Source organism: Hibiscus syriacus, unplaced genomic scaffold (assembly GCF_006381635.1).
Source record: "Hibiscus syriacus cultivar Baekdansim isolate YM2019G1 unplaced genomic scaffold, ASM638163v2 tig00110963_pilon, whole genome shotgun sequence".
Classification (NCBI taxonomy): Eukaryota; Viridiplantae; Streptophyta; class Magnoliopsida; order Malvales; family Malvaceae; genus Hibiscus; species Hibiscus syriacus.
In genome coordinates this window covers 193500-219276 of record NW_024062936.1, presented here as the reverse complement: position 1 = coordinate 219276, position 25777 = coordinate 193500, and the positions used below count along the sequence as shown (strand labels likewise).

Here is a 25777-nt window from a genome sequence, read left to right as displayed (position 1 = left end):
ATAAAGCAAAGTAGATAATGATTTAAATATAACAATATTGATGGGATTCAAATGAAGTATCTTCGAAGAAGAACTGTGGCATACTATTGATTCAAAAAGAGAATACAGAAGGAAATAACAAGCAAGCATGTACTTTAAAATCACTGAAATTGCATATTCACGCTAAAAACAGTGAATAAAAGAGGCTATCACCACATTTAACAGCCTCCCTCCCAATTATATATATATATATATATATATATATATATATATATATATATATATATATATAAGCTCTCTGCAAGATAAAAGGAAATTGTTTATCTAATGCCAACAAAGCAAACAGTCCCCTTTTTTCTTCTATCATTTTAATAAGAGAAAATAACATCAGTGACCAAAAATCCCAGATAATATACGATTTTGATCAATATTTTTTGGATTTGCGAAAATGACCAACAAAATCGCAATGCGATCTCTAATTCGCATTGCGATCTCCAGTATCGCAAATTCGTGTTCCATTTCGCGTTGCGATAGTCTACAGTTGTCGTTGCGATTTTCCAAATTTGTTGCGATAGTTAAAAAAAGATTTTGTTTCTTAAGAATTTTCTCTAAAAAGATAGTATCCGCGCGGACGTACGTGACCACGACCACGACCCGACCCGACCTGACTCGAGACGAGACGGCGGCGGCGGCGGCGCGCGAGAGTCCCCCTTGTTCTCTTTCACTCAACAAGGAAGTGCAAAATTCAAGCCTTAAATAACATTCCCAATAGTATTTTCAATACTATGTGGGATTGAGCATTACCCCACTTTTTCTAATTTTTACTTTTAACAATGTTTTGAAACAAGTAAAAGTAGTTCTTTAATTTGATGACTTTGCTTGCATATATAGCAACTTACATTCTTAAGAGTAATATACGTAGATATCATGTGCTTAATTTAAGTAGCATAGGTTATCATCATTTCTTCAAGTATAAGAATACAAACCCGACAGAACCTCCACCAGAACCAATCATGCAACGCTTGTGGCAATGAACGTTATTCAACTCTTCAAGCAACAATCTTCACAATAGGATTGGTAATGCTCAATCCCACATAGTATTGAAATACTATTGGGAATGGTATTTAAGGCTTGGATTTTGCACTTCCTTGTTGAGTGAAAGAGAACAAGGGGGACTCTCGCGCGCCGCCGCCGCCGCCGTCTCGTCTCGGGTCGGGGTCGTGGTCGTGGTAATACGTGTCTTCGACACGTCCGCGCGGATACTATATTTTTAGAGAAAATTCTTAAGAAACAAAATCTTTTTTTTAACTATCGCAACGAATTTGGAAAATCGCAACGACAACTGTAGACTATCGCAACAAATTTGAAAAATCGCAACGACAACTGTAGACTATCGCAACGCGAAATGGAAAATCGCAACGCGAAATGGAAAATCGCAACGCAAAATGCAACGCGAATTTGCGATACTGGAGATCGCAATGCGAATTAGAGATCGCATTGCGATTTTGTTGGTCATTTTCGCAAATCCAAAAAAAATTGGTCAAAATCATATATTATCTGGATTTTTGGTCATTGATGTTATTTTCTCTTTTAATAATTGTGTTATTGTAAAACCATGAAAAAGAGACAAAGCCAAACCTTAAGAGTCATGTAATCACGGCTTAGTATATATCTTCCATCCTTTGCAAATTTGATATCGGAGATGGAAGCAATTATCTCCGCAAAAAATGATCTAGACCCAGGGGCCACTGGTTCTTCAAACCTGTGGTATAGAATAGTATTCATTATTTGAAAAAGATACTGAAAGCTAATTGCAAATATACCCTCACAGATCAAGATCTATACCAAGTTACTCTTGGTAAAAATGAACATAAAATCAGCAAAATGCTTACAATTTGGCATGAGAATCACACAACGCTGACTGCCGCAAATCAATTAGCCGAATTGAGCCCTTTGAACTACTATTCGCCAACATATTACAGTGGGTAGGGTGGAACTCTGCTAATGTTATTACCTCTGTGAAGACAGACATAACAATAGTTCAACCCTTAGTTTCACGAATTTATTGACCTGCACTAAAGTTGTAAATACTATAAGCAGTGAAAACTGCTCAGAAAAGTACCAATATGCTAAGAGCCTTACCAGTTAGATCTTCCATGTTTGCAGGCTTTACATCAACAGTATTAAAACTTTGATTACTAATTTCCAATTTCCAAAGATTTATACGCAGATCATCAGCTGATATGAAAGTTTCGCCATCACTAGGAAATATAAGGGAAGTTATTATCAGAATATATTGGCAAATCAAGCTAATTTTGAAAAGCAAAATACAGAAACAGGATGTGTTTTCAAACATAGACACTTAAAGTATAGCAGCAAACCCTAAACCAAATGAAATAAGCTGCAGACAAGACAGAATATCAAAAGGCTTAGATATCGCCATAGTGGTTTCCAAGCTAGGTACATGAAGAACAAAAAGAAAATTGCAGGAAAAATGATGTGCAGACAATTAGCCTTCAACTTGGTTTTAAGGGCGCACCGAGGCGCAAAAGGTCTCTGGAGCCTAGGCGCAAGGCACAGGCACGCACCTTGTTGGATCATAAACTTGATCCATTATGGGAGTCTAAACCCAAACCCAAACTAAATTGATGTCATTACTTACATCATTTAATTAAAGATGTCATTGCTTACATCATTTAAGTAATGATGTCATTGCTTACATCAAATTAGTTAGGTGAGAGTTAGATATTTGTTGAATTTGTAATGGTTTAAATTAGTTTATTTGTGTGGTGTAGGATTGTTCTTGAGTAGTATAAATACCCCTTCCCATTTTAGTTTTAAGCATAAAGAAAAATTAAGAGCTTCTAAGTGAGTGAAGAAGCAAAGTCCTATAAGAGTAAGATGTAGTTCTTGTTTTTGAGTGAGAGTGCTCTTGTAATATTTGTTTGAGTTTCAATAAAAGTTGTTTGTGTGAGTGTTTTATTTCCAACAAAGTGGCATCAGAGCGAGTTGGAAAGATCAAAGGTCTCGATGAGAGGAATCCGATGTCGCCAGAATTTTCTCAATCTGAGTTCTGATGCACCGCCACGCACCGTCGGAAGACTGCTGCCAGAAAATCGAGTTGACTCACCGAGTTGAGCCGAGTCAGCCGAGTTGGAGCCCTTGACCGAGTTGTCCAAGTCCCTCCAAAGTTTTTTTCAGCGTTCCGGATTCATCCGTGCAATCGAATTTTAGAAAATCTCATTATATTGAGAGATATGGCAAATGGTATGACACCATTCCAAGTTCTGACACTCAACAACAACAACTACGACAATTGGAGTATCAAAATGAAGGCACTTCTTGGATCACAAGATGTGTGGGATATCATAGAGAAAGGCTATAACGAGCCTGCGGATGATGATGCTTTTGCTACTCTTACACCAGATCAAAAGACAACTTTGAAGGATTCAAGAAAGAGAGACAAGAAGGCTCTCTACCTCATCTATCAAGCATTAGATGATGATGGTTTTGAAAAGATTTCAAGTGCAAGCTCTAGCAAGGAAGCGTGGGAGAAGCTGCAAACCTCTTACAAAGGATCCGAGCAAGTGAAGAAGGTTCGTCTCCAAACATTAAGAGGTGAATTCGAATCCTTAAACATGAAAGCATCTGAGTCTATTTCAGATTATTTCTTAAGAGTAGTAGCTGTTTCTAATCAATTAAAAAGAAATGGTGAAAAGTTAGACGATGTGAGGATAATAGAGAAGATACTCCGTTCGTTGGATCCCAAATTTGAGCACATCGTCGTGACGATTGAAGAAACTAAAGACTTAGAAGAAATGACGATCGAGCAACTCCAAGGATCATTGCAAGCATACGAAGAGAAGCATAAGAAGAAGCATGAGTTTACCGAGCAACTCCTCAAGCTGCAACTCAAAGATATACATGAAAGCCAACGCAATGATAGAAACCAACGTGGCCAAGGCAGAGGTAGAGGTCATGGACGAGGTGGAAGTCGAGGTCGTGGACGAGGCTGGAATTACAACAACAACAATTCCAACAACAACTATGAGAAAGAAGAAAGCTCAACACGAGGCCGTGGAAGAATCAATCCGAACTCAAGGCATGACAAATCTCAAGTTCGATGTTATAATTGTCAAAAGTTTGGGCATTATGCTTCAGAATGTAGAGCTCCCAACAACAAAATTGAGGAGAAGGCTAACTACGTGGAGGAAAAGACAAATGGCAAAGAAACTCTTCTTCTAGCACGAAAGGAAACTGATGGTGGCCAAGCAAATTCCTGGTATCTTGACAGTGGTGCAAGCAATCACATGTGTGGAAGGAAAGACATATTCGTGGAGCTAGACGAGTCAGTAAGCGGAAATGTTTCGTTTGGAGATGATTCCACAATAGCAGTGAAAGGGAGAGGTAACATTCTGATCCATTTGAAAGATGGGAGGCATCAATTTATTTCAAATGTCTACTATGTGCCCAATATGAAAAGTAACATCTTAAGTTTAGGGCAACTGGTAGAGAAAGGTTATGATATTCACATGAATAATTATAATCTTTCTATAAAAGATGATAAGAATAACTTCATTGCCAAAGTGCCGATGTCAAAGAATAGAATGTTCTTGATCAACATACAAAATGATGTTGCAAAGTGCCTGAAAGCTTGCTATAAAGATACATCATGGCTTTGGCATATTCGATCCAAAGGAGTCAGAGAAAAGAAGAAGCCACTCGAGCTCATCCATACCCATGTGTGTGGACCGATCAAGCCGAGCTCTCTCGGTAACAGTAACTATTTTCTTCTCTTCATTGATGATTCTTTAAGAAAAACCTGGGTATATTTCTTGAAACGGAAGTCAGAAGTTTTTGAAGTCTTCAAGAAGTTCAAAGCAGCAGTGGAGAGAGAAAGCGGTAGAAAGATCAAAGCCATGAGATCTGATCGAGGTGGAGAATTTACTTCCAGGGAGTTTCAAGAGTTCTGTGAAGCAAATGGAATTCGTCGACCAATGACAGTTCCTAGATCCCCCCAGCAAAATGGTGTGGCAGAAAGAAAGAATAGAACAATCATCGACATGGCACGAAGCATGATCAAAAGCAAGAAACTACCTAAGGAATTTTGGGCGGAGGCAGTAGCGTGTGCAGTCTACTTGACAAACTGATCTTCAACAAGAAGTGTATGGGGAAAGACACTGCAAGAAGCATGGAGTGGAAGAAAGCCTGTCATTTCCCATTTGAGAACCTTTGGAAGTATAACCCATGTTCACGTACCAGACGAGAGAAGAACGAAGCTTGATGATAAAAGCGAGAGTTTTATCTTCATCGGCTATGATGCTAATTCGAAGGGCTACAAGTTGTACAATCCAAACAATAAGAAGTTTGTGATTAGTCGAGATATGGTCTTCAACGAAGAAGGAGAATGGGATTTTAACTCTCATACAAATGACTTCAATTTCTTTCCTCAGTTTGAAGAAGATGAGCAAACAATGAGGGAACAACTAGATGAATCTCAACAAGAGCTTGCAAATCCACCCACTTCACCAACATCAACCACTCAAGAAGACTCATCACCTTTGTCATCGTCAAGTGGGAGTCAAAGTGAAAGAGTTGTGCAATGCATAAAAAGCCTTAGAGATCTCTATGAGGTAACTGAACGACAAGATAATCTTACATTATTTTGTCTGTTTGTCGATTGTGAACCAGTGAGCTTTCAAGAAGCGGTACAAGAAAAGAAATGGAGAGATGCGATGGATGAAGAAATCAAGGCCATCGAGAAGAATGACACATGGGAACTTACCTCACTTCCCAAGGGATATAAGGCGATAGGTGTCAAATGGGTGTACAAAACAAAGCAAAACGCCAAAGGAGAGATTGAAAGGCACAAGGCGAGGCTAGTTGCTAAAGGCTATAGTCAAAAGGCTGGAATTGACTATGATGAGGTATTTGCTCCTGTTGCTCGATTGGACACTATCAAACTAATCATTTCTTTGGCAGCTCAAAATAAGTGGAAGATACAACAGATGGATGTAAAGTCCGCCTTCCTAAATGGAGTTCTTGAAGAGGAAGTTTACATTCAGCAACCATCAGACTATGAAGTCAAAGGGCACGAAGACAATGTGTTGAAGTTGAAGAAGGCTCTTTACGGGCTAAAACAAGCACCAATGGCATGGAATAGCCGAATCGACAAGTACTTCCAAGAGAATGGCTTCAACAAATGTCCCTACGAGCATGCTTTATATATCAAGACCAAAGATGAAGATATTTTGATCGTGTGTCTCTATGTGGATGATTTGATCTTCATTGGAAGCAACCCAAGCATGTTTAATGAATTCAAGGATGTGATGATGAAAGAATTCGAGATGACAGACATGGGGCTCATGGCGTACTACCTTGGTATTGAAGTTAAGCAACAAAATGATGGAATTTTCATTTCACAGGAAAGCTATGCAAAGGAGATACTGAAGAAGTTCAAGATGGAGAACTGTAAGCCAATAAGCACACCGGTAGAATACGAGATCAAGATGACCAAACATGAAGAAGGCGAAAGTGTAGATCCAACATTATTCAAAAGTTTGGTAGGAATTCTACGCTATCTAACTTGCACGAGACCCGATATTCTTCACGCAGTTGGATTGGTTAGTCGCTACATGGAATCTCCAACAACCACCCATTTTAAAGACGCAAAGAGAATTCTTCGTTATCTGAAAGGTACAATTGACTTTGGCTTGTTCTATTCAGTTTCTAATGATTACAAGCTTGTTGGATATAGCGACAGTGATTGGGGTGGAGACATAGATAATCGAAGGAGCACTACTGGATTCGTATTTTTCATGGGAGATATTGTGTTCACATGGATGTCAAAGAAACAACCGATTGTCACATTGTCCACTTGTGAAGCGGAATATGTTGCTGCTACCTCATGCGTTTGTCATGCAATTTGGCTTAGAAATCTATTGAAGGAGATAGGTTTGATACAAGAAGAGCCTACCAAGGTTTGTGTCGACAACAAGTCAGCCATTGCCTTAGCTAAGAATCCAGTATTCCATGATCGAAGGAAGCACATTGATATTCGCTACCACTATATAAGGGAGTGTGTTGCAAGAAAAGATGTGGAAGTTGAATACGTGAAGTCACAAGATCAAGTTGCTGATATTTTTACCAAGCCACTGACCAGCGAAGACTTCTTAAGATTAAGGAACCTACTAGGGGTCACGAGATCAAGTTTAAGGGGGGTGTTGGATCATAAACTTGATCCATTATGGGAGCCTATACCCAAACCCAGACTAAATTAATGTCATTACTTACATCATTTAATTAAAGATGTCATTGCTTACATCATTTAAGTAATGATGTCATTGCTTACATCAATTTAGTTAGGTGAGAGTTAGATATTTGTTGAATTTGTAATGGTTTAAATTAGTTTATTTGTGTGGTGTAGGATTGTTCTTGAGTAGTATAAATACCCCTTCCCATTTTAGTTTTAAGCATAAAGAAAAATTAAGAGCTTCTAAGTGAGTGAAGAAGCAAAATCCTATAAGAGTAAGTTGTAGTTCTTGTTTTTGAGTGAGAGTGCTCTTGTAATATTTGTTTGAGTTTCAATAAAAGTTGTTTGTGTGAGTGTTTTATTTCCAACACACCTTTCGTATGAAAGGACACTGTTTGTAATATATAATATATATCAAGTGTAAACTATATTTTGTACTCAAAATAACATGATAAATAATAATATAGTTCTTTAAAGATCAAAATATTCAATACCATTACACTATCAACTAACAACACAAACTAACATAAAAACATAGTTCAAATAGAAGAAATATCAAGCAAAGCAAATATCACCATCTTAATGTTTCAAGTTGTAACACTCGAACAAAAAATGAAGCAAATGCGTGCAATGGAGAAGAAGATCACGGTGTTGGAGAAGAGAGGCGTGCAGTGGAGAAAGAATATTAGGGATTATTTTGGTGATTGTATCGTGAGTGAGTTTTTTTTTAAGATGGGTTTTTTTAATATTAAAATATAATAATTTATTAAAATCCGAAAGGCGCAAAGGCACAGCTTCAGGAGGTGCACGCCTCCGGGCGCCTTTTGTAAATCACCTCGTCTCAACCCAGGAGGGCGCCATCCTCATCACCTGGCTGCGCTTCATGCCTTTGAAAACCAAGGTCTTCAAGAGAAGTAAAATATAAAACCGTTAAAAAAGATGAATCCCTCTTGATTCAAAATTTCAAATGTTTAGTATAGCTAAAACCTCCAATATTTCAAGGGTGGGCATGGCATAAAGCATGCTCAGTTGATAGTACCACCTTAACACATTTTCATGCAAAATGAGAATGTGATTATGGCTCAAAGGCCTAACAGGGAAAAATGATTCATAAAGAAAGCTCCAATCATAACATTTGCATCCCATGGTAGTTTCTCAAATTCTCTTAAAATTATTATTCACCCTTAAAGAATGAAAGGTATCTTCAAGAGACCATTTCACAATTACAGCTTCTTGCAATGTTATGTCTGAGCAAGAAGCTGTAATCGTGAAATGGTCTCTTGAAGATACCTTTCATTCTTTTGGAGTGAATAATAATTTTGAGAGAACTGGAGAAACTAGATCAAAATTATTATTAGCCCCTAAAGAATGAAAGGTATCTTCCAGGTTCATCATACAAATACACAAAAATGAAACATCCATTATCATTATACATAGGGAATCCTATACCTAAATCCTTAACAAAACACAAGAAGTTCAAATGGAAAAAGAGAAAACGAGACACCCAATCCATATGCCAGTTTTAACATTCAACTCTAATATAGAACCTAAAACTAGATCAAATCACTTTGTTACGACTTACGAGACACCTATGAAGGACAGTGGAAAGCACAAAAAATATCAAGTGAGAGGTTCATAGCTAGCAGTAGCACCTTCGTACATGATTGTAGTATGTCATATTGTCGTCCTCTTTGTATTTAGGAGCTATGTTACACTAATTTGGCACACTTTAGAGTGACATACTCACTTTGACATGACATGATACTGATACGAACAAGAAATATGCAATGAACTGGGAATGGGGGTTCCCACTGGCCCTTTTGGGCTGTGACGGGTGGTAGCTCACACTGGTGAGGCTGTCTTGAAGCTTCAAAAGATTTTCAGATGGAAGAGCCAGTGGTGGGGAATAACATACTAAAAAAACCAGTAATTTGGAGCGGCAGAATGAGATGTTCATGGGGTCATTGCTGCGGGAAGCTTTTTGGAGGCAATAGAAAAAAACGGAAAGAGCAGGTAAAGGGAATCTAAAGAAAAGATTCCAAGTTTCAGAGTCCTGCTGAGCTTGTAGAGGGAATCTAAAGAAAAGAGAAAATGAGGAAGAACTTTCAAATTTTATATGTGCATCATATAGTGTGTTTAGGTGGAGCAGAGGAGAAAGACATGGAATAAACAAAAGCAAAAGAAAGAATAGAAAAATGGGGAAAAAAATAAACAAAAGAAACATTGATTGGTCCAAAGAGGGGGGAAATCATAGGCCTTTTTTGATATTTTGGGCGTTTAATTGACTGTGTAACATTTATATCAAGGATTTAAGATTGTCAAAATACAAACATTTAATATTTACATTAACTATATGTAAATTTGAATTTATGTACTTAAAAAAAGCTTTTTTTCATTTTTGTAAAGTATAAAAAATATATGTTTAAATAAGATAATGTATTAGAATATCTCTCAGGTATATAACATATCCCTCGTATTTATATACTATTTCCGGACACTTTTTAAATCACTCAAGTTTCAGAAACATTAAGCAAAAGAAGAATCTAATCCTTAGATTAATACTGATATTGGAAACCTGACCTGGGTCCCTGTAACATAGTAGAAAAGCCAATAGACTATGTTCGGGTTGATAGATAAGGAGGAAAGAGTTGGGGTGAGGGTCTAAAGTGTGATACTCAAGTATGATCCAGGGAGATATATGCTAAACATTTGTAGGAAGCAGGAACCATCAAGTAAATAACTTTAGAGGATTACAGATCTCTTATACTAACATTGCTAGACAGAGCAGAACGACAAACTCTTTAAAAGGGCATTCAAATATCTCAGCTGATGACGTACTTCCTCCATTAGAGAAGAAAAAAGTAAAGATGCATGGTACTACCATGTAAAGTCAAAGAAAGGAGGGGGTGGGCACCGCCTGTGGAAATTAAAGAGGGCTGAAGTTTCAACAAAGTTTGGCACCGATAATGCTTGGTTCAAAGTTTGGTATAATTTTGTTGAAAATTAAAATGGTTAAATCACACATTTAGTCATTGCACTTTAGGGTATTTTCAAAGATTAGTCCCTAAGTTTCAACTATAAATACCCTAGCTCATTTAGCTTCTAAATCATCCCAAAACATTTCTTTCTTCCTATACTAGAAAGCTTTCTTGTGAGTAGTGAGTGTTTTGTAAACACCTGTAAATTTTCTCTCTTAGTAAAAGATCTGCAGCAGCCCGGAGACGTAAGCACAATTGGCTGAACTCCGTTATCAATTTTCGGGTATTATTTTTCCGCTTTTATTTCGCATTCTCACTAATCTGGTTATAGGGAAATTACTTGTACTCGGTTTATTTTCCTAACAACTGGTATCAGAGCCAGGTTGTGAATTTTGTCAATTTTTCTGCGAGGTTACTATTCATTACTATTCACGTGAATAGTGAATTTCGTGAATAGTGAAATTTCGGTCAGCGATACGAGTTTGTCGACGGTGGTGTTCTAATACACGGTGGTTCGCAAGAATTGTCAGAAACGATCCAAAAGAAGCCAGATTCGAGTGGAAGCGATGGCTGCAGACGAAGGGAAGGTGAAAATTGAAAAGTTCGATGGTGCGGACTTTGGCTTTTGGAAGATGCAGATTGAAGATTTTCTGTACCAGAAAAATCTTTATCAACCTCTCTCAGGAAAGCAACCAGAGGGCATGAAGAATGAAGACTGGGCTCTTCTCGACCGACAAGCCCTCGGAGTCATTCGACTGACGTTGTCCCGAAATGTTGCTTTCAACATAGCAAAGGAAAAGACCACGGCGGGTCTTATGGCGGCTCTCTCCAGTATGTATGAGAAGCCATCGGCCTCAAACAAAGTTCATTTGATGAGGCGATTATTCAATTTGCGGATGACGGAAGGGGCATCGGTGGCACAACACCTAAATGAACTCAACACAATCACAACCCAGTTGAGTTCAGTGGAAATTGAGTTCGATGATGAAGTTCGAGCTTTAATTCTCTTATCATCTCTACCAGACAGTTGGAATGCTACTGTTACAGCAGTCAGCAGTTCGTCGGGAAACAGCAAATTAAAATTCGACGATGTTCGGGATCTGGTACTGAGTGAAGAAATTCGACGGAGAGAATCGGGTGAAGCATCAACCTCATCAGCCTTGCACACGGAGTCTAGAGGAAGAACTTCAGAAAGATATTCAAATCGTGGCAGATCAAAATCCAGACGGGAAAAATCTAGAACGGGAAAGAAAGATTTTACCTGTTATAATTGTGGCAAGAAAGGTCACTTTAAAAGAGATTGCCGAGCACTGAAGAAAGATACCGGTGCACAGGAATCTGCAAACGTGACAGAGGAGACAGGTGATGCCATGATTCTAAGCGTCAACAGTCCGATTGAATCATGGATCTTGGATTCAGGGGCATCTTTCCACTCCACCCCATGCCAAGAAATCATGGAGAACTATGTCAGTGGTGATTTTGGGAAGGTTCATCTTGCTGATGATGAAACCTTAAAGATCGTCGGAAAAGGAGACATCCGACTAAAGTTGCCAAACCAGACCACCTGGAAGCTGACAGGAGTGAGACATATTCCTGGCCTCAAAAGAAATCTGATTTCTGTTGGACAGCTTGATGGAGAAGGATATAGCACAACCTTTTCAGGCTGTGAATGGAAGATTACCAAAGGAGCACTCGTCATTGCTCGTGGTAAGAAGACTGGTACTCTCTATGTAACCTCAAATTTAGAGAATATCATTGCATAGCAGATGCTGATGGAAATCAAACCTATGGCACCAAAGGCTTGGCCATATGAGCGAGAAAGGGATGAAGACACTTTTGTCAAAAGGGAAGCTGCCGGATCTAAAGAATGTAGATGTCGGACTATGCGAGGATTGCATCTTTGGCAAACAAAAGAAAGTCAGTTTTGCAAAGATTGGCAAGACACCCAAGACAGAAAGGTTAGAATTGGTTCATACTGATGTATGGGGACCATCCCCAGTTCCATCTCTTGCAGGCTCACTATATTATGTCACCTTCATCGATGATTCAACAAGGAAGGTGTGGGTTTATTTTCTGAAGAAGAAATCAGAAGTCTTCGATATCTTCAGAAATGGAAGGCCATGGTGGAAAATGAGACTGGTTTGAAAGTCAAGCGGTTGAGGTCTGACAATGGAGGAGAGTACAGAGACAGTAGATTCAGAGATTTCTGCGCAAACAATGGGATCAAGATGGAGACAACAGTTCCCAAGACACCGCAACATAATGGTGTAGCAGAGCGCATGAACAGAACTCTGAATGAACGTGCCAGAAGTATGAGGATACATGCCGGCTTGCCCAAATTTCTATGGGCTGAAGCAATCAACACTGCAGCTTACTTGATCAACCGTGGGCCCTCAGTTCCTTTGGATGGCAGAATACCAGAGGAAGTTTGGAGCAAGAAAGAATAAACCTTTCACACTTAAGAGTGTTTGGTTGTATTCTTATGTACACATAGACTCTGCTGAAAGAAGTAAGCTTGATGCTAAGTCCAACAAATGTGCTTTTGTTGGTTATGGCGGTGATGAGTTCGGTTACCGATTTTGGGACTATGAAAATCGGAAGATCATCAGAAGCAGAGACGTCATTTTCAATGAAAATGTGATGTACAAAGATAGGTCAACCGCAGAATCAAGTAATACCGAAGCTGAAACAAAGGAATTTGCTGAGTTCGAGGAGATTTCTGGAAATGATGTTCAGATCAATCCTGAAGCAGTTCAAGAAGAACCAGGCACACCAGAACTGAGACGCTCCTCCAGAATTCCTAAACCAACCCAACGGTATTCTCCTTCTTTACACTACTTGTTGCTGACTGACAATGGTGAACCAGAGTGCTATGATGAAGCAATGCAAGTGGAGGATTCAGTCAAGTGGGAGTTTTCCATGAAAGATGAGATGGACTCGCTTATGTCAAATCAGACATGGGAATTAGCTGAATTACCACCAGGCAAGAAAGCGCTCCACAACAAGTGGATTTACAGGATCAAAGAAGAGCACGATGGGAGCAAACGCTACAAAGCAAGATTGGTTGTCAAAGGCTTTCAGCAAAAAGAAGGTATTGACTACAATGAAATTTTCTCTCCAGTCGTAAAATTGTCTACAATCAGACTGGTGTTGAAAATTGTAGCTGCAGAGAATTTACATCTTGAGCAGTTAGATGTAAAGACAGCTTTCCTTCATGGTGATTTGGAGGAAGAAATCTATATGAGGCAACCAGAAGGCTTCATAGAGGCAGACAAGAAAAACCTGGTATGCAGGTTGAAGAAGAGCTTGTATGGTTTAAAACAAGCTCCTAGACAGTGGTACAAGAAGTTCGATAGTTTCATGAGTAACAGTGGTTTTATCAGATGCCAAGCAGATCATTGTTGCTACATCAAGAGGTTCGACAACAGCTTCATTATTTTATTATTGTACGTTGATGACATGCTCGTTGCAGGCTCAGACATGCAAGAGATTATACACTTGAAGCAAAAATTGTCGAAGCAGTTTGCTATGAAGGATCTGGGCGCTGCAAAGCAGATTCTTGGGATGAGGATCAATAGAGACACAAAGTCGGACTTTGATGTTATCACAGGCTGAGTACATCAACAAAGTACTCTCCAGGTTCAACATGCAAGATGCTAAACCAGTAAGTACACCTTTAGGTGTTCATTTCAGGCTCTCCAAAGAACAGTCACCAAAGACGGAGGAAGAACGTGCACACATGGTAAAGGTGCCGTATGCCTCAGCAATTGGAAGTCTGATGTATGCCATGGTTTGTACCAGACCAGATATTGCTCATGCAGTGGGAGCTGTTAGCAGGTACATGAATAATCCGGGCAAGGTACACTGGGAAGCAGTCAAATGGATCCTTAGATATCTGCGGGGTACCACAAACAAAGCACTTTGTTTCAAAGGTGGAGATACGATACTGACAGGCTATGTAGATGCTGACTTAGCCGGAAATGTCGACATCAGAAGGAGCACTACAGGGTATGTTTATACTCTAGGAGGAACTGCAGTGAGTTGGGTTTCTCAACTACAGAAGATAGTTGCTCTCTCCACAACTGAAGCAGAATATGTCGCTGTTACAGAAGCCAGCAAGGAGATGGTTTGGCTCCAAAGTTTCTTGGAAGAGTTAGGCAAGAAACAAGAAAACAATGTCTTGTATTGCGATAGTCAAAGTGCTATCCATCTAGCAAAAATCCGTCTTTTCATTCCAGGACGAAACACATACAATTACGATATCATTTTATTCGGTCTCTTCTGGAAGATGAGATTTTGAAACTTGAAAAGATCAGTGGAGCTCAAAATCCTGCAGACATGTTGACAAAGACGGTGACTACGGACAAACTGAAGTTGTGTTCAGCTTCAGTTGGCATGCTAGAGTAACAAGACCAGAAATGCTGCTGCATCGATCGAGGTGTGAAGACAGATTAAAATCAGTCTTCAAGTGGGAGATTGTAAAGTCAAAGAAAGGAGGGGGTGGGCACCGCCTGTGGAAATTAAAGAGGGCTGAAGTTTCAACAAAGTTTGGCACCGATAATGCTTGGTTCAAAGTTTGGTATAATTTTGTTGAAAATTAAAATGGTTAAATCACACATTTAGTCATTGCACTTTAGGGTATTTTCAAAGATTAGTCCCTAAGTTTCAACTATAAATACCCTAGCTCATTTAGCTTCTAAATCATCCCAAAACATTTCTTTCTTCCTATACTAGAAAGCTTTCTTGTGAGTAGTGAGTGTTTTGTAAACACCTGTAAATTTTCTCTCTTAGTAAAAGATCTGCAGCAGCCCGGAGACGTAAGCACAATTGGCTGAACTCCGTTATCAATTTTCGGGTATTATTTTTCCGCTTTTATTTCGCATTCTCACTAATCTGGTTATAGGGAAATTACTTGTACTCGGTTTATTTTCCTAACATACCATATATTATAGAGGAAAAAAATTATGCTTTGTCTTCAACTGTTTTCAAATAGATCTAAATATAAGAAGTCAATGAAAAATAATATTAAAATAAAAATAAAATTAAAAGAGATAGCTACCTGTTATTTGAAATGGAATTGATGTGATAATCATGAGCTTGGGTATATACTCTTCGACATCTAGCCGCTAGGTTGGTCTACAGACCTGTTACCTAGATAAAATAAAGATCATAGATTATTGTGAAGGAAAAGACCAAGAAGCATGCCAATAGGAAACACCATTATTCAACAACAAAATCCTAAGCCCACAACCTAGACTGGAAAAGAAAAAGAGACGAAACAATCAGGTGATCTTCCAAGTAATTGTAGAACTGAAAGTAACAAATTTGACAACACACACACACACACACAGTGGGATGGAAACCTAACAGCCTATTTTACATGAATACCTAGAAGTGCATATTTATAGAAATTGGTGCAAAAAGATTTAATACTCATCTCATGCACGTTAACCACAAAGAAATGGACAAATCATGGGCTTTGCCCCTAATTCAGTTAGGCATCACATCTGAGAGCAAGTTCTGCACCTAGTTCAAGTACTGCTCCCTGTAAGCAACTGGTGCTATAAAGAAGTTGATCACATTATGTGGCATTTCTATCGACATTTAAAAGTTTTTATCATCCTAACTAGACTTAAGCAAATTTAAAACCCATATAGCTAAAAAATATTAAATTTTAGCTTAAATCGTCAATAGAGCAAGTAAACAAATGACTGTAGAGTACAACTACCACAAGTAAACGCAATGAAGGCAGGCCTCTAGGCGGGAAAGAAATGTCATTGCCCAAAGAGTTGTAGGATCTGTCAGGGGAACCTCCATTTGCAAGACAAGGTTTAGGGGTACTTGAACTAGCAATGCTGCCATTTCCTACAGCTTTTGATGGATTCAAATTCATGTCAGAAATTTTCTTGACCTTCTTTTCCTGTACCTATTGAACCCTCAGACATACAACAGAAATAAGTAGGCATAACAGTAAGGACAGAACAAAGCACAATTATACAAAACATGAAATATGCTTAGCGAGGATGCTTAGAAGAATAAGACCGAATTCAGAAATAGTACAAGCACATTTAATTTGCAATTCTATCCATGCCTCAAACCTCTTGTGGTGGTTTTACAACGCATGTTCTGCTACATATGCATGAACGAAAATACCCATCACTACTTATTGTTAGAGGAAGTGATCATATGGACAATCTACAATCAGAGTTGCAACATAAAATTCCTTCCTACCTTCCAAAACTTGATGGTTTTATCATTGGTTGATAGGAGAAAGAGGGCACCGCTGGTTGCTTGGCACCATCTGATTTTGTTGATTTTTTCCTCTATTTCCAAGATTTTGAGATAGTCCAACTGAGGGGGGAAAGGGGGAAAAATGCTGAGCCTAGCGGGAAACAAGTGTTTCTGTGCATATGTTCATGTGCATGTATCATTGCATCATAAAAGCAATGAGGGAGAACCTCAGGCTCATGGTTCTGGAACTCTGTCTTGTAACGAAACTCAGGGTGCCGACTAATTGGATACTTCATTCTCCAGATCCCTTCTGGATACACCGTGCTACAAATTGCAGTACGATAAGTTATTATCAAGTTGTAATAGAAGAACACTAAATATGTCAACATTAGTAAAGGTAGCAGAACCCACATCCTTTTTATCTGTCCTCTCAAAGAGAACAACCTTGCCCCCACGGTCACCAGTGGCAAGATGATCCCCAGTTTTATCAAATTCAATTGCTGAAATAATATCAACTGCAGCAGGAGACAAATTTGTTATGATACAAAATTGCCTGCCAGTAAGATTATTGGTAAATTTGGCAAGATTGACAAACTTTCTATATATAAACCACTGCTTGGGATGAAGCCTTAATCTTTTAGTTCCTATTCAATAATCACAAATCTCAGTTTCTAAGAATGATTTTTGTTTTCTACGCAACATCTTTCTTTGAGAAAATCAAGAAGGTAACAACGTGAAAGAACATAAACTATTTCTGTACTGCCCTACCAAGAATAATATGCAGCCATTGTAATGTAATAAGAATTGCCCTTGCATCATTATTAAAGTGGCAAGCTTAAGGGGAAAAAAACCTGGCCATGACAAGCTTAATTTGGATAAAAAAGAAAGAGAATAAAAAGAGCACTATTACTCAGTGAGTGACAAGCTCTAATAGTATCTCAAAGTCCAAGATGGTGTTGTCATAACCATTTTTTAAAAAAAAACACAATTAAATATTATTTTAAAAACAATTATGATTTTTTATTTTGAAAAAATTGGTGATTTGGAATTGATTTGAATAAAATGGAAAAAAGTCGCCATCGACCTTTGGGTTAGGTAGGTCGAATACCTAAAAACGTCTTTTAAAAATAATTTTAAGAAAAATCATTTTATAAGACAAAAACTTGGTATGCGTTTACCAAAAATTCAATTTAATGGGTTCGTGAGTCGGTTACGTGTGGAGAAGGTTAAGCACCCCCACAACGCCCAAAATTGGTACTGTATCACTTACACATCATCGTAAATGGTGGAAATGATGGATCGAATATAAAGTTAACCTATGATCCGTTTATTGAGATTTAATTAATTTGTCTCGAATTATTTAATTAGGGAAAATTCTTTAACTTGAAAATTAACTACGAGATTTGCAATCCTCCATCGGGAAAGCTATCTCGTTTATTTCTTATCCGTAAAAATATTCCCTCATTGATAAATATGCGAATCGAATATATAAAAAAATCAATGTTTACATACAACAAAATAAATTGATTAACTAAAAAATGAATCGAATATAAAATGAAGATCGACGATTTGCATAAAATAAAATAGACAACTATTTAGAAACATTCATGGCATTGTTCAACTTAAAATGAAATGAAATCGGTTTATTTCAAGTTCGCATTTTTGTTTGAATGTCATATTGGATTACATCACTTCGATCAAGTGGTGTTTTCCACGCCCATTCTACAATTAACGTTCTTGAAAATATTCGAATATTATACACTAGATAAAGAAACATAAGGGAAATAAATATTAAATAAAAATAAAATAAAATAAAACAAAACAATAACAACATACAAATGAAATAAAATAAAATAAATAAAAACATACATTTATACAATAACCATGGATAATATTTACTTAATATAATACATTATATTGTAAAATATTCATACATGGGGGACTAGAATAATAATAACAGAAACATAAAGGGATAAAATATGATTACAACACCAACCAGCCTCAATCGAAAATAACAAACCACAAGGACTGAAAACGCAAATAACCCACAAGTAACTAAGGACTGAAATAAAAAACAACAAATATTACAAACCAAAATAAAATACCAAAAATAAGCATTTAAGGGATTAAAATATAATTAACAGAAATTTAAAGGGCTAAACAGTAAATACAGAAAGTTAAAGGACCAAAATAGCAAATACAACAACTTAAAGGATTAAAATAGCTAAAACAGAAAGTTAAAGGACTAAACTAGCCAAAAACATAAACTAAAAGGGTTAAACAGCAAAAACAGAAAATTAAAAGACTAAACAGTAAATACAAATAAATCAGAGCCCATATTACAATATTAAATAATATAGGAACCAGAAATGTAAATAACCCATTAATAACATTAGGGACTGAAATGACAATGAATCAAAACAGATGACCAAAATCATAAACATTATCTAAACTAAAACTAAGAACAAAGATGGACTAAAATAAAAGGTAAGCCAGTTTAAAGACCAAAACATAAATGTTAATAAAATCCATTAATATACATACAAGGATCAAAATAAAATTAATCACAAATCAATAAACCTGAATAAGCATAAAACAAAACATATTACAAAATATGTAAGGACTAAAATAAATGTTTCACAAATTCCAGGTCTGATATATAAAAATTATCATAAACATCAACTATATGTTAGGACGAAAATATAATAAGAAATAAAAATGAGACTCAAATAGAAAAACTGAATCTTCATTCATCACCCAAAATAGAGTATTACAAATGTTAAAGGCATAAAGTGAAATTAGCCCAAAAATAAAAAAAACACGGGAATGGAGGAAACAAAACTACGTCGTTTCGATTGGTGCGAAACGGCACTGTTTGGAATTCGATATATATATGATTTTCAAGACCAAAAATGGCTACATTTTTCATTTCTCTAGTTTCCAAACAAGAGAAGAGAGAGAAAACTCTAAGTTCTCTCAACTCTCTCAACTGAAGAGAGAAAGGCCACGGCGGTCGACGAGGCCCACGGAGGCGCCCAGCGGCCGAAAAATACGAACCGACTCCTAAACAATTCCTCTCTTCACACTCAACCCAAATCGAGCCTCCCCATAGCCTAAAACTCAACCTATCAGATCTACAGCTTTACCTCTCGAAGACTTTGGAAATCGACGACCTCTCGGCTTCCCGGCGAACTCCGAACCAAGGTAAGACTCTTTCCCTCTCTATTTTTGTTTCGTTATTTTTCTCTCTATTATTTCCTCTTTTTTTTCTTTCGATATCTCTTTTTTTTCTCAACTTTTTTTCTGAAAACCTGAATGAATCTCTCTCTCTTCTCTTTCTTCTTTTTATCTTTGATGCATGTGTGATTTATGTGAGTTGACTGATGGGAGTGGTCTTGGATATTTTAGTGGGATTTGATATGATATCCCTAGGGTTAGGTTTTAGAAACCCTACGGGGCCGATTCAGATCCTGGTCGGGTCTGGATCTGGGTCAGGCTTGAATCAAGCCATCTGGGTCTGCTAGGTTGATGTAATTTGGGTTGGAATAGGGTCTCGGGTTTAGGCTTGAACTTGTAAATGGGTTTGGGCCTTTTGGTTCGAGGGCCTGCAAAAAATAAGTGTAATTGTAATGTTAATAATAATAATAATAACAACAACAACAAATAATAATAATAATAATATTACAATAATATTTTTGATAGATCCGGATAAAAATGGGTGTCTACCGGTGTATTTTTGCGATATTTAGCCAAACTATTACTTGTTGTCAGTCTATTACTAAAATGTGCAAATTGTTTCAAAGACAATTCCTTGGTAGAAATATGCATAAAGGCTTCAAGATCCAACCTATGTAAGCATCACACTGTCATTTGAAGCTCTACCTATAACTTTCCATCTTACTAGCTCATCATCAACTGAGCATCATCAAGCTATTTCTCACTTTTTCATCATAGCCTAAGGTCACTCTACCGGTTACAAACGTACCTTGATGTCTGCACATGATATGCTTACACAGGATCAAATTCAACATATTAAGCCAACTGCACAATTTGAATTTAAGATGAGTATAAAAAAGATCAAATATCCACTAACTACTAAGCTATATCTTCCATAGCAACACCATACACTCCTAAATCATTTAACTCAGCCTAACCCACTTTCTCTGTGTCCCGTTTACTAGGAATTTTGCCATAATATAACCTTTCATATTAGAAATAAACCACCAACATCAATTTGTCATCCTTCAATGGGTTAAGGCTTTAAGTGACAAAAACGCCCACAACAAAGTCAATCTCCATCTAATGAAATGATAATACCCAGATTCCAATTTCAATTGAATTATCAATACCATTAATCAATTGCCATAAACTAAAAATCCTACGACCAGAAAATATGTGCAAAAATATTATTAAGATCCAAAGCACTACTATTAATTTAATAATGCAGAAAAAAGCACATTAGCAACTTAACCAAGTTCACTTCCACACTAGCCTTTTTTTAATGCTAAACCAAAAACCCGAAACGGGGGGAAGGGAAGTCGCATTTTTTTCTTACCCATTAACCTAAACAAGAATTACTTAAAACTCATGATCCGAAATGGATCCAAAGCACTAAAAAACCCTAACACCAATAGACCCAACAAATAACCAATTGGATCCAATCATCAATTAACAATTTACCTTCTTGAACTTCTTCTCCAGCGATTCGTTCATCGAATACCTGAAAGAATTTCCAATCCAACGGCTATGGCGGGCCCGCCGGAGCTACGACCACCTCATCACCTCCGTTCATTTCTATCCCACTCTCTCTCTATCGGTTTGTCTCTGCTTGCGTTTTCCACTGTCTGATAATCAATCGGAAAAACGGAAATTGTAACGGCCCAGATTTCACCATACTCACAGAATCAATTCAAAGATCGCATCTTGAGTTAGCTTTTTCTACATTTTCCTTTTTCCTCCTTAAATCAGAAAGGGATTGTCTCTGAAAGGCGGGTTATTCAGTTAATAAATAGTATTACCGGATATTTTAAAAAATATTTAAAAAATTTAATTTAGCGTTATCGGAAATGTTGAGTAATAATAATGTAGTAGATCTAAATCATGAAAAAATATTAAAAAATTTGACAACCAGCAAACTTAATTTATCGGTTTATGTCGATCTAAATTAAAAATATATCAATCTATATCAATATAACATGTAAAAATATGATAATACCGGTAAAGCCCTACCGTATATATTGAACGTGTCGATACTTTAATATAAGTATTGACACTTTGTGAATTTAAAAGAGAAGCAGTTTTAGCGCCTATAAAGTGTCGATACTTTATAAAAATGTATCGATCCACAACAATATAACATATAAAAATATGACAAAACTGGTATCGAAATGATAAAACCGGTAAAGCGCTACCGGATATATTTAAAGTGTCGATACTTTAATATAAGTATCGACACTTTGTGAATTTAAAAGAGAAGCAGTTTTAGCGCCTATAAAGTATTGATACTTTTAAAAAATGTATCGATCCACAACGATATAACAGGTAAAAATATGATAAAATTGGTATCAAAATGATAAAACCTATAAAGCGCTACCGGATATATTGAAAGTGTAAATACTTTCATAAGTACGTGTAATAAATTATCGATACTTTCAAATAAATAGGTAATTATCATATCGAAAGTATCGACACCTGACATAAAAGTATCGACACTTTGGTAGTTGTATCAATTAAATATAAATAACATATCCGATGAAAATATAAAGGCTATAGTTAAATATCCTCTGAAAATAGATAGAACAGACAAGTTTTTGAAATCGAAGCGTAATTATTGCTGCATTTCAGAAGGCGTTTCTAAAGCGAAGTTTGTTTGTTTGTTGCTGCAGTCGAATCAAAAAGTATGTTGTCGAAACTCTAGTTTTTTATTATTACAGTAATCGGAAATAGGGTTTTTATGTGTTGTTTAAGGTTTTGGAGTAAAGAAACATTTGAGACCGATTACAGGTAGAATGTGATATTCAAGGTAAAATATAAATGTCGATACTTTTATTAAATATTATAGGTAGAAAATGATATTATAGGTTGTATAAATGTGCCGACACATTTTGTAGTGGCCATTCAAATTCTTTTGAAGAAAACCGTTTTACCATAAGAGTAGTTATCTATATTTGTATATTGAATAAAGTGTATGTAACAAGTATTTGATTTGATTTGCGTAAACTGATATATGAAGGAAAAATGGAGTCAATGGGTGGAAAAATTGTTGGTGGCGCAAATGACTTTGAAATTGAGGTGAGACTCGAAAGCAACCAAAGGTAATTGGATTAAAGTATTTAAGAACTTTAAATTGATTACAAATTTTAAATGTTGACAGTATAGCCGAATGCAAAAGGATGAAGGAAGATGGTACGCACAACGGTTCGGTATGTAAAATGAAATTGACATTGAGTATTATTTAGTGTTAATGTATTGATTAAGAAACGTTTATGCTTAATATTAGGTGTCAAAAGATGTGAGGTTGAAATGGAATTCGATGAGTGATGCTGAAAAGGAACCTTACATCATACAGTCAATGAATGATAGTAAAGAATACAAAGAACGGAGGAAAGCAAATGAAAAGAAGGTATTCATTAAACTTGTAAATACGTTGATACAAAATATAAGAATTATAACATTATATATTGTTAAAAAATGTAGGAAGTGTCGACAAGGTGTAACATTAAAAGGGTGAATTCATTAATTAAATATCTTAAGGAGAATGGTCAGTTGAATGTGCTGGGAGAAATAGGGTTTGGATCATTAGTAGGAGTGAGGGATCGACCTATTCGGAGGAATTGTGTCGATTCTTGATGGTGCAATTTGATGTCAAACAATGTATTACTAAGTATGGTGATTTTTCATTTCCTCTCGAGATCCCATGTGCTGCAGCCATATTCGGGGTAGAAAATGAAGGCAAAAGTGTTGTAGAAGTCTCTAAGAGTAAGAACTGGAAAGCACTTGCCTCCAAATATGGTTTGAAGCAGAAGGTGACATATGTTGAACTTGAAGAGGAAATCAAAAGTGGATCTTACGGGGGCGGATGAGTTGAAGGCCAGAGTTCTATTGCACCTTGTCGGGATCTTTCTTTGTCCAACGGGTGATACGTCAACGAACAAAGATTATATGAAGCTCATTTGCGATAAAGGCCTAAAGGGTGAATTTAATTGGGCTGAATATGTCCATTCGAGATTGATTGAATCAATAATCACCTTTAAAAAGGGCAGCCAGAGATACCTCAAATGATGCATAGCAATCTTAGAGGTAAATGAGTTGAATAACTTTTTTGTGTTTTTATATAAAATGATAGTATAATTATTATATATGTTGAGTTAATCGATTGATTGAATCGGCCAAGAGGGGGTGAATTGGCAATAAAAATTTTGGTGGAAGCTTTTGCAGAAAATTGAAAGAAATTGCACAGCGATTTAGAGTGGTTCGACTTTATCAACCAAAGTCTACGTCCACTACCTTAGCTATCCACACTAAGGATTTTCCAACAAATTCACTAATTTGTTCTTTCTTTTGAGGCCAAAGAGATAACCTTACAACTCCCTCAAGAATATACCCCAATTCTTGAGAACACTCGTTTCTCAAAGAGAAATACAAATTTGCAAACTTACAAGAAAAACCTCACATGGTAAATATGTTTGCACAATTCTAGAACAAAGAAAGAACACTCAAGAATAAATACAATTGAGCACAATAAGTGTTCTTGAAAACAAAATGAATATTGAATGAAAAATAGGCTTGAAATTCTCAAACTTGAGGTTTGATGCTTTCTCTTTGATTCTCTTTTGATTCTAATTGCTTGATGTTTCTTGTTATTGATCAATGGCTTCTAAGCTTGCTTAAATACACCTTGAATCACTTCTGAATGTTGGGGATGATTAGAGAAAATAATATAGTCGTTTTAGTGTGAAAACAATTAATAAAACAGTTTGGAGCGTGGGGGGAATCGGTACCCCCTATAGGGAATCGGTTCTCTAAGTGTAAAATTCAAATATTTCGACCGTTATACAAGGGTCGGTACCCCCCGGGGGGAATCGGTTCCCTCCGAGCATACTGGAATTCTCGGAGCCAAACCATTCAGGGGGAATCGGTTCCCTCTGAGCAATCTGGAATTTTTGGCTTTGAAATGGTTCGAAATACTTTGTAAAATTATTTTGAGATTGTTTTAAGATTAAAACTTAATTTTAAACTTGAGTAAGGATTAAAAATGATCTTTGAAAGATTTGGAGTAATGTTTTGATATTCGAATAGTTATATCGAATATACTTAGAAAATCATTTGGAAAAATCTTAAAATTCATTTAACTTAATTTGTTATATCGAAATATCAAAATGTTTTCAACAATCTCTCCCTTTTTGATATAACAAAACATTTTAGTAATTTTAAGATTTTGAGATTTTGAAATCAAGTTTTGAAATTACTCCCCCTTACTTTAACACTTCTCCCATTTATCATTTAAAACACATTTAACACTTCTCCCCCTTTTTGTTAAATCAAAAAGACATTTTAAAGAATCTAAACAAGGTTTTGAAATCATTTAGCCAATTGATTATATATAGTTTAAGCTGATAAGATCACAAGCAAGAGAAACGTTAGCCATTAGTTTCATAATCAATATTCATAAACAATGTGAAATGACAAAAATTGGTCATAATGCAACTAATATGTAAATGATGCAAAAATAAACATTAAGCTCAAAATGAAAGTGAAAATCAAACCAAATATATAAGCATATAAGTTCAAATATCCAATTATCCAACAAATTCAAACACCCAAAATAAAACAATCTATGAACATCAAAATGTTTCACAATTAAAAGTTCTGAGTTCGGGACGATAAACCCATTGACCCAAAGACCGAGTTTGTAAACAAATTACTAAGGAGACAACCATAAACCAAGGTTTCTATATTCTTGGAAGGAACAATGTTTATGGAAACTCACTAAAAATGATATGTGGTAGATAAATCTTCTTTTTATGTTGGATACAATATATTCACCATATATCTATGTTCCTAAGGGAGGAGTACCTACCTCTGGATGGTCTAAACCACCAAGAGATCAAATAATGAAGGAATCTATCACGATGAGTTCTTAGGGTACTCTCACTATCCTTAGACTTATAGGGTGAATCCACAGTCTCTTTTTCATTAAACCTGAGTTATCTAGTCCAAAATGGGTAGCGATTGTGCCGGAGTTAATAAAAATGAATTGTCCTAAAAGATAGGATCAAATTCCTATAGTTTCAGATCGGAGCTCGTTTTGGACACATACCACATTGGAATAGAAAAA

The 25777-nt window shown here is 36.6% G+C and overlaps 1 pseudogene; it reads right to left on the bottom strand.

The window, feature by feature from the left end:
• Positions 1-21412, bottom strand: part of LOC120148605 — a 39570-nt pseudogene extending 18158 nt beyond the window's left edge.
• Positions 21413-25777: the final 4365 nt, after the last annotated feature.